Source organism: Perognathus longimembris, chromosome 5 (genome assembly GCF_023159225.1).
Source record: "Perognathus longimembris pacificus isolate PPM17 chromosome 5, ASM2315922v1, whole genome shotgun sequence".
NCBI lineage: Eukaryota > Metazoa > Chordata > Mammalia > Rodentia > Heteromyidae > Perognathus > Perognathus longimembris.
The window spans coordinates 3,778,108-3,789,097 of record NC_063165.1 but is presented as its reverse complement, the minus strand read 5'-3'; positions in this window follow the sequence as shown (position 1 = coordinate 3,789,097).

The following is a 10,990-nucleotide window of genomic DNA, read 5'->3' as shown; positions in this document are numbered from 1 at the left end:
CCCTCCACTGTGGTTCTAAGGATTTGGGGTTATGCCTTCGAACGAACACCCAGTCCCCTGGTCTGAATAAATCGGGCGTAGGGACAGAAGCAGAATTATATAAAGCCTTAAGTTGGGGTCACATATTCTTGTGCACGCGCTGCAAATTATCACGTTTACACAAAAATTCAGCATCATCCAAATCAGCAAGCAACTCAGTCTGAAGGCTTATTTCAAAAGGAGTAAAGCCAAGCTGATAGGGAGAATTTCTTCCTCTAAGCAGAGCAAAAGGAAGGAGTGACACCCAGTCTGCGCCAGTCTCTAAGGCCTATTTAGTTAAGGTCTCTTTTAGAGTCCGATTCATTCTCTCTACCTGTCCTGAACTCTGGGGTCTATAAGCACAATGCAATTTCCAATCTGTCCCCAGTCCAGCGGTTATTCCCTGACTTACTTTTGAGACGAAGGCCGGTTTGTTGTCCGACCCAATGGTGGATGGGAAGCCATACCTGGGTAGGATTTCATCCAGGATCTTCTTAGCCACTACATTCGCAGTCTCATGCTTTGTTGGATAGGCTTCCACCCATCCTGAAAAGGTGTCTACAAAAACTAGCAAATATTTGTAATTTCTGTGAAATCTACTTCCCAATACACACCTGGCCTATCCCCACAGAGGCCTTTAGTAATTTGTTGATTGGGGGCGTTGGTAAGCTGATAGGCCTTACAATTTTTAACAATATTTTCAATAAGTTGATCTCCTTTCTAATTTTCACTTTGGAGTGTCGGAGCAAGTCCTGCATTCTTCGGGTTCCCATGTGAGAAGCTCAGATTCTCTTAAGGATCCCCTTACCCAGCCCTTGTGGCAGGATAAGTTTCCCTTCACAAGTTTTCCACCGGTCATTGTTTCCTTCTCTGTCTGGGGGTTTGTGGGCCATGGGATTTTTCTTTATCCACTCCAAGTCTTCTTGGGAATACTGGGGCACAGGAGGCAAAGCTCGTGGCCCTGGGTCTACTAAAGTCAATATTTTTGCTCTGGGCTGAAGGGCTGCTTCCTTGGCTGCCTGGTCTGCTAGATTATTTGGTGGCTTCATATAGAAGCTTGGCCCTCTCAGCAAGCCCAGGTATCCACAGCCGGCAAAAGCCTGCTGTTGCTGTTCCCAGGAACTCTGACTTGTCTGGCTGATTTAGGCACAGGGATTTTCAGCACAGTCTCTTTACGTGCATCTGACAGCCAACGCTTGCCCTCTCTTATTATGAAGCCCAGATAGGTGACTTCAGGTTTACAAATTTGTGCCTTTTAACATTCTAGTTTGTAAAAGCTTTTTTCCTGACTGGCTGGGGAACTGATCTTTGATGACCTAAAAAGTTATCTTTGCAGGCCTTTAACAGATCTCAATAAGGACAAATCTCAGGTCTACAAGCTTTCTTTCCTAAACAGATGTATCAGCTTAAAATTCTCACTGCCAGTCAGAGCTTTGAGTAGATGCGGGGGATTGGGATTTTAATCTATCCTCTCATTTGACAAACTTACCCTTACTAACCATTATCACAGATGACTGGCAAGTTCCTGCCCAGTAGACAGACATGGGCATTGGAAAGGCATGCTTATGAACTATTCTTCTAGGACTTCCCGGCTTTGATTAACTTTTGAAAGGCCAAACAGGAGGGACTCTAGGATCTGACACCATCTCTGCCATCCAAGCAGTGGCTTACTGCCTCTGGATGCTCTATCACTTTTGTCCCAGGAGGAGTGACTTTACTGGACTCAGGGCCTGAGTGCTGTCCCCCAGCTCTCCAGCTCAAGACTAGCACCCTACCACTTTGAGCTCCACACAACTCCATTCCCAGCACTCTGCTGGCTGCTTAGAGACAAGTCTCTCACAGGGACCTTTCTCTGCCCGGGCTGGCTTCGAACCCCAGATTCAGATCAGTGAGTCTTATAAGAGGCCACTTTACTCCAATTAAAAGCAACAAGGTGGTCCACACAGAAGTAGTTTTTAAGCATGCTCTCTTACCTGGAACTTATTAAGGGCCAGTATTAGATCTTGACAAACTTGTAGGAATCACCTGTGCTTCTCTGTGGGCCTGCTGGAAACTGTTACAAAAAACCTACAAAGAAGCTGGAATGGCAATTAAACATTTTGGTAGCCATAATTCTCCTTTTCTCACTTTGCAATAATTATTTAGGACAATTTTACTTCCAAATTTCTTATCTAGAAATGTATTCTTGATTTCCAAAGCCTTTTTAACACTAACACAACACTTTAGCTTTTATCTGCATTGGAAAAACTGAAGCTCACAGGCATTCTGAAACCAGGTGCCGCCCTTTGCCTACGGGCTGTTTGTTTCAAAAGAGCCTCTTTTTTTCTTTTCTTCAGTCCCGGTTACTGCATGGCATGAAGACCTTTGAATTTTTAATGCAAGAATTACAATTACAGAATTAGAAATACTTATCCATTCAGCTTTCCCATATATTAGTGAGAAACATTGGCCCATTTCTTCCTACATCCAGAGTTAATGAGAGTTTACTTCTACCCCCATTAGTTTAATATATATATATATATCCTTTTAAATCCAAATTTCTGACACTTAGCTCTGATTTTTTTTTAAGTTTTAATTAAAGAACCCTGAGAAATCCTTTTTTAACTCTAGTTCCTCTTTAAAACAATGCAATAATACCTTTAAAGCATTTGGTAATGCCCAAACTTGATGACCATTTGAATTTAAACTTAAACTTAGTTTTGCAACATACTGCAGTCTTGAACATGTTCACACTCACACATGCACACACACACATTTTCAAAAGATTTTGAAGCGCGCTGAATAAGCATCGGCTGTACATTTTAAGACAAAAACCTTTAACAAATGATTTTAGCATTCTCCAGCCTCATTTTCCAGGGCTTGATAGTTTTAGTAAAACATTTTTAGTCTTAGTAAAAAACATTTTAGCACAACAACATTTTCTGCTTAAGAAGGCTGGGTGGGGGTCCCCCTAGAGTTCTTTTTTGCGGACACTCACTGATTGATTGTGGGCTGTCACCTGTACATCTTTCCAGTGAGCTAAAGTCAAGTCCAGGGGAGTGGAAGGAACGTTCCCCATCATCCGTTTGTCAGTCAGGCACAGCGCCAGAAAGAAACACACAAAAATAATCATAGGGACTGGGGATATGGCCTAGTGGCAAGAGTGCTTGCCTCGTATACATGAGGCCCTGGGTTCGATTCCTCAGCACCACATATACAGAAAATGGCCAGAAGTGGCGCTGTGGCTCAAGTGGCAGAGTGCTAGCCTTGAGCAAAAAAGAAGCCAGGGACAGTGCTCAGGCCCTGAGTCCAAGGCCCAGGACTGGCCAAAAAAAAAAAAAAAAAAATCACAGGCACAAAGACCAGACAACACTTACAGACAGACTTAGGGAGCTGCGGCTTATAGGTTCAACTGTGTCTCTCCTGCCCCGGTGAGGGGCCAGACCACACAATCTCACTGTGTCTCTCCTGCCCATGTGAGGGGGCAGACCACACAGTCTCACTGTGTCTCTCCTGCCCCTGTGAGGGGGCAGACCACACAGTCTCACTGTGTCTCTCCTGCCCCTGTGAGGGGGCAGACCACACAGTCTTGAGGCTTTCTCTCTCCTGTTCCTGTGTAGGAGCGGACCAGATAACCTTGAATACAGACTGGACTGGACAGCTGCCCGTTAGAAGGGCCTCCCGGTCCAGTCCTTCAGGGTCAGGGTGGTAGTGGGAAGCCTGAGCCCCCTGTGGAGGGCTTGAGGTGTTCCCCAAGTTCTCCAGGACTGCCCATACGAGTGCGTCCACTCCGGCTGGTCCTTCACTACCTACAGGTTCGGATTCAGGCGGCTGGCCAAAACAGAAAACAAAACTACAAATCACACAGACACAGACACACAGAATGAACAGCCCTATTTTCTTTTCTTTTTTTTTTTGGCCAGTCCTGGGGGCTTGGACTCAGGGCCTGAGCACTGTCCCTGGCTTCTTCCCGCTCAAGGCTAGCACTCTGCCACCTGAGCCACAGCGCCCCTTCTGGCCGTTTTCTGTATATGGGGGTGCTGAGGAATCGAACCCAGGGCTTCATGTATAAGAGGCAAGCACTATTGCCACTAGGCCATATTCCCAGCCCCCAGCCCTATTTTCTTACCTTCGGAGTCTGGGGTCTCGGGGGTCTCTGGGGCTATCCCGGACGAAACCCCAAATGTTGTGCCAAGTCGCGAAACCACCACCAAGAAGGCCACTGAGACTCAGACATTCCGAAATGCAAAAGCAAGGCAAGGCTTTATTCAAGCGAGCTGTAACTCGGGCCTCGTCCTACCCACCGACACAGCGGAGGTTAGGAGGGAGCCTCGAGCTGTGATTACACAGGGCTTATAAAGGCAAAGAACAAAGTTACAACAATCAGGTGTTCAAGCAAGCAAGATTAGGACACAGGTACAAATCTGATTGGCTCAGAGCTCAAGGCAATCTAGGGGCAGTCAGAGTTAAGCATTGCCAGTCGTTCGAATTCTAGACCGACTGGGCCCTAGTGGGCTTGTCCTGGGTCTGCTCACAGGGCCTGCTTATCTCAGGTTCGCGTGGTAAAGTGGGGTTCGTGTGGTAAAATGGGGTTCACGTGGTAAAATGGGGCCTGACTTCAAAGTCTAGCACTTCAACCCGAGTGACTGGGTGCTTGTGGCTCGTGCTTGGGATTGATCCCAGCTACTCAGGAGGCCGAGAGCTGAGGATCAAAGCAGTCCAAGAGGGAAAGCCAGTGGAATTCTTATATCCAAAAAAAAAGTTGGAAGTAGAGCTGTGACTCACAGGCCAGAATGCAAGCCTCGAGTGGAAAAATCCAAGGGACGATGCCCAGGCCTGAGTTCAAGCCCCAGGACTGACACACGTACACAAACCAGGGCTGAAGGCATGGCTGGCGTGGTAGCGTGCCAGTTGAGCAAGCAAGCTGAGCCAGAGCACAGGTTCCTGAGTCCAACTCCCCACCCCCCACATACACAAATGCATCCTGTAGTACGCAAGCGTGGTGGCGCTTGTCTGTAATCCCACTACTCTGGAGGTAGACGGGGATTTTCAGTTCAAAGCCAGCTTAGGCCAAAGAGTAAGACCTTTCTCAAAACGAACAAAAGAAAAAGTCGCCCAGGATATTCTATAGCCAAGCAGAATGATGGAGCCACCATGTCGTGTCTGAAGGGACAGGCCCATAGATCAACGCAGGAGAGCACAGGTGCTCCTCGTGGGTTTCTGCTGCTCCTAGTTCCGGAAGCTGGGGAGCGGGAGCACCTGCCCGTGGCTCCCTGTCCTCTCGCAGGGACGACAGGTGTGTGTCGCTGCATTGTTTCCTCCCACCGAGACGACGTCTCACAGACCTTGCTACCTGGGCTGGCCTCGCATCTTGGTCCTCCTGACCTCATCCTCCCAAGTGGCTAGACTGCAGGTGTGAGCCACCAATGGCCACCAAGTAAGGGCCTCCTCGCTGCACCGTAACACGCCACAGGACGCCAGTGTGCCCGTCTCCTTTCCTCCACCTATCAAGACAGTTGTTGTTGTTGTTTTTCTGGTGCTGGTCCTGGGGCTAGAACTCGGGGCCTGGGTGCTGCCCCTGAGCTTTTTAGTTTTCTCTCAAGGCTAGTGCTCTGCCACTTACGCCACATAAAGCCGCTTTTTACCGGAGGTGCCCCCGCTTTGTGACCCCATCTGGTCTGAATCCTCTAAGAAACCTCCAAATGCCACTAAATGACTTCGGGGCTCAAGTTCTCAACACACGAACGGGATACACGATCAAACCGCAGCACAGGGACAGGGCCACGGGCTTGGGAGAGAGGGGTAAAGGAAGTTCAGTGGGCAGTGCCTTAACACCTGCGCATAAATACGCTTGTGCGGGGGACGCCCTCCGCCATGCCCACGAGCGAACACACAATGAACAGGCTTAAGGGCAAACCTGAAACTTCTGGGGAGAATTATTTGTATTCTTCAGTTAGGCGGATATTACCTAGAGACAAAACCAAAAGCATGAGCAAAGCCCGCGACCACGAGATCAAGTCCCAGTTGAATTAGCTGGAGTTATGGCTCAAGTGGTAGAGCACCAGCTTTGCAAGCATGAGGCCCTGAGTGAAAACCCTACCTAGCACCACCAAAAAGAAAAAAAAAGGGGGGGGGGCTGGGGATATGGCCTAGTGGCAAGAGAGGTTGCCTCGTATACATGAGGCCCTGGGTTCAATTCCCCAGCACCACATATACAGAAAACGGCCAGAAGTGGCGCTGTGGCTCAAGTGGCAGAGTGCTAGCCTTGAGCAAAAAGAAGCCAGGGACAGTGCTCAGGCCCTGAGTCCAAGGCCCAGGACTGGCCAAAAAAAAAAAGAAAGAAAGAAAGAAAGAAAGAAAAAGGCGTGATTCTCAAAATAAAAACTAAATAATTAAACTTTTTATGGACAATTTACTATCGCAGAACCCATTATCCCTAAAATGTAGCAACTTAAAACTACTCACAGGCTGGGAATGTGGCTTAGTGGTAGAGTGCTTGCCTAGCATGCATCAAGCCCTGGGTTCGATTCCTCAGCACCACAGGAAAAGCTGGAAGTGGCACTGTGGCTTAGAGGTAGAGTGCTAGCCTTAAGCAAAAGAAGCTCAGGGACAGTGCTCAGGCCCTGAGTTCAAGCCCCAGGACTGACAAAAAAAAAATTCACATGCTGGGCACTGGTGCACACCTGTAATGCTATCGACTCAGGAGGCTGAGATCTGAGGACTGTAGTTCAAAGCCAGCTGGGCAGGAAAGTATGACACTCTTATCTCCAACAAACTACTCAGAAAGAGCAGGAAGTGGCGCTGTGGCTCAAGTGGCAGAGTGCTAGCCTCGAGCAAAAGCAGCTTAGGGACAGTGCTCAGGCCCTGAGTTCAAGCACCCTCAGGGTCAGGTCAAAAAAAAAAAATCATCACCAACAAAAAAAACCTCACATTTATTGTCTTTTAGCTTTTCAGCTCAAGGACAGCCTTTCTGCCACTCGAGCCACAGCTTCCCTTCCAGCTTTCTGTGGATTCCTTGGAGATAGTGTCTCACAGACTTACCTGACTGAGGCTAGCTTTGAACCTCCGTCCTCAGACCTCAGTCTTCTGAGTAGCTGGGATTACAGGTGTGAACGCCAGCCTCCAGCTTTCAGCTGGGCTTGTTATTCTATTTTTAGACGCAGATGTAAAGTACGTTGACCCTAGGCAACCGCTCTGTCGTCCCTCCCCCATCCTGCTGATGCCCGCCCCCCCACCCCCCCAGCACAGCCTTTTCAGTCTCTTGTCATTGTGGGCATTGTGGGCTTTGCGTGTATTTGAATTACCCTGCGTGTTGCCATCATGGTTTTTGTATGTGCGTGTGTTGTCATAGTGAGCTCCTGTAGTGCTACGTGTCCTGGAAGCGGGGTGGGGGTGGGGGGGGCGCCACAGGTGCACCCCATCAGACAGGAGGTCTGGGCATGAACATTTCATCAGATGCAAATTTTACCTCCAAAGGGAAAAAATAGACGCATAAACAAATCTGGAACTTTAACTAATACTCTGTGTTCTGAAGATTTAGGGGGAAGGGTACTGAGGTGCAAAACTCACTTGAAATTAATTTAGAAAATCAGATTGATGGAGGGGTGAGTAAAGAATATACAAAAATGCCCGGTGCTGGTAGCTCACGCCTGACATCCTAACTATTCAGGAGGAATGAGTAAAGAATGTACAAAAATGCCCGGTGCTGGTAGCTCACGCCCGTCATCCTAGCTACTGAGGAGCCTGAGATCTGAGGATCGCGGTTCAAAGCCAGCCGGGTAGGAAAGTCCGTGAGACTCTCATCTCCAATGAACCACCAGAAAACCAGAAGTGGTGCTGTGGTTTAAATTGGTAGAGTGTTAACCTTGAGCTGAAGAGCTCAGGGACAGGGCCCAGGCCCAGAGTTCAAGCCTCAGGACTGAACCCCCCCCCCCAAAAAAAGGATTGTATAAAAATATAAACCGTAGGGGCTGGGGATATGGCCTAGTGGCAAGAGTGCTTGCCTTGTATACATGAGGCCCTGGGTTCAATTCCCCAGCACCACATATATGGAAAACGGCCAGAAGGGGTGCTGTGGCTCAGGTGGCAGAGTGCTAGCCTTGAGCAAAAAGAAGCCAGGGACAGTGCTCAGGCCCTGAGCCCAAGGCCCAGGACTGGCCAAAAAAAAAAAAAAAAAAAAAAAAAAAAATATATATATATATATATATATATATATATATACTGTAGATTGCAACTGGTAGGTGTGAGGCTGTTCTCTATAAAATTCAACTAGGGGCTGGGGATATATGGTTTAGTGGTGAGTGCCTGCCTCGTATACATGAAGCCCTGGGTTCGATTCCTCAGCACCACATATACAGAAAATTGCCAGAGGTGGCGCTGTGGCTCAGGTGGCAGAGTGCTAGCCTTGAGCAAAATGAAGCCAGGGACAGTGCTCAGGCCCTGAGTTCAAGACCCACAACTGGAAAAAAAAATTCAAGTAGGCTGGGTAGCACATGGCTCAGTGATCCAGCACCTGCGTGGCAAGCATGGGGCTTTTTGTTTCCCCTTCAACTTTCCTGTATATTTTGAACTTCCTCAGTTTCTGCCAGTGGCTCACGCCTATGACCCTCGTTACTCAGGAGGCTGAGGTCTGAGGATCACGGTTAGAAGCCAGACTAGGCAGGAAAGTCTGTGAGACTCTTATCTCCAATTAGTCACAGAAACAGTAAAAAAAAAAAAGAAAGGTCAAAAGCGGAGCTATGGTTCAAGTGGTAGAGCGCCAGCCTTGAGTGAAAAAGCTAAGGGACAGCTCCCGGGCCCTGAGTTCAAGGCCCTAGGACCAGCGCGCGCGCGCGCGCACACACACACACACACACACACACACACACACGAGCAGAGCTTGACTCAAGTATTAGCAAGAGAAAAATCCCTGAATGCAAACTCTAACACTGAAAAAGGAGAGCAACATGCTTTGTGGAAACTCCCAGCTGCTCCCTGCCTGGGGGTGGGGTGGGGGGGACCCTCCCTGTGACCCCTCCCGGTGTTCTTCGAGGGGACGGGCTCTGCACAGTGGTCTCACTCTGATCCCTGACCAGCTACAGCACGCCCAGTGTCCTGCCATTTTGAGGGTCCCTGGCCACATGCGCTGGCTTTTTCCTCCTTTGTTTTTGTTTGTGCAGGGCGGGGAGGTGTTGCACTCTTACACACCGGTCTAGTGGCCCACCCTTGTAGCACATGTTCAGCTCTGGTTTCAAGCAATTTTTTTTGTTTTTTTGGCCAGTCCTGGGCCTTGGACTCAGGGCCTGAGCACTGCCCCTGGCTTCTTCTTGCTCAAGGCTAGCACTCTGCCACTTGAGCCACAGCACCCCTTCTGGCCATTTTCCATATATGTGGTGCTGGAGAATCGAACCCAGGGCCTCATGTATACAAGGCAAGCACTCTTGCCACTAGGCCATATCCCCAGCCCCGCAAAATTTTTTTTTTTTAATTGAGACCAAGTTTCCTGGTGTGGCCCAGCTGGCCCTGAACTGTTGATCTTTCTGCCTCGGCTCTGGGGTTCTGGCATTACAGGCTTGCATTTATTCCTGTGCTGGTCTTGAACTCCCGATCTTCCTGACTCAACCTTCTCAGTTGGCTAAGATTGTTTTTATTGTTTTCTTTTTTTTTTTATTGTCAAGGTGATGTACGGAGGGGCTACAGTTACATACTTAAGGTGGTGAATACATTTGTCATACTTGTTACTCCTTTCCTCATTTTTCTCCCACCTTCCTTCCCCCCAGCCCCCCCCCACCCCGCTTGCTTTCATCATTTTAACCTTCCCAGTGATGGACATCATCATTCTAGTCTACAATGCTTATGAACTCTATGAACATTAACAACGAAACAATTTCTTCCAGGTCGGGTGAGACGTACATTTTTTTCCTTTCGCTTAGTGTAATCTGTTCCTTCTTTCTCTCTCATTTCTTCCCTCCCCCTGCTGCCCTTGAGTCGCTTGGTTCACTTTCATCCGTGTCCATCGCAGCTGTTGGGCCCCCTCTACTGTATTATTTTTATTTTTATTTTTTTGGCCAGTCCTAGGCCGTGAACTCAGGGCCTGAGCACTGTCCCTAGCTTCTTTTTGCTCAAGGCTAGCACTCTGCCACTTGAGCCACAGCGCCACTTCTGGCCGTTCTCTACATATGTGGTGCTGAGGAATTGAACCCAGGGCCTCATGTATACGAGGCAAGCACTATTGCCACTAGGCCATATCCCCAGCCCCCCCCTACTGTATTTGTTTCCACCCACTTTCCACTCATTCAGTGCCCTCCTCCCGGCTTCCCTCAGACGTACAGGTATATACCCCCCACCCCCATATGTGAGGTAAACAGGATAGGGTCCTCTAGATACTCTAAGACTCGTTAAGAAGAGGTCCTTTGCTTCCTTATCTTTGGAGTTCTTTTCAGTCCGAATATTATTTTAGGAACATATGTAGTCGTATTTGGGTTTTACTGTTTGGTGCCTTTCTCCCAAGACTGACCTTGTCTGGTCTCGCTGTGAATTGGTATCTTGGGTCCTGTTTTCTTTGTCATGTCTCTTTGCTACTTAATTCTAACACCCACATATCAGGGAGACCATGCGCAGTTTGTCTCTCTATTCTTGGCCTGTCTTGCTCAACGTGACTTGTTCTAGTCCTGTCCATTTCATTATGAATGTCGTTATTTTAGCATTTCCAATGCCTGTGTACAATTCCACTGTATATAGGTGCCACGTTTTTTGGATCCGTTCGTCTGTAGTGGGGCATCCGGACTGTTTCCCTATCTAGGCTATTGTGATCAGTTAGCTAAGATTAAAGGTGTGTGCCACCCCACCCAGCTTGGCTTCAACTACACCACAATTATATTCCCATTAAAAAAACCCCTCGAATCATCCAGACATAAATCCACTTAAGGTCTCAGCTCTCTTCCTAACTGCCTCGGCCTGGGAACAGCATCTACAGCAGCCCCTACAAGGCACCCATGTCCTTGTTTATGAGCCA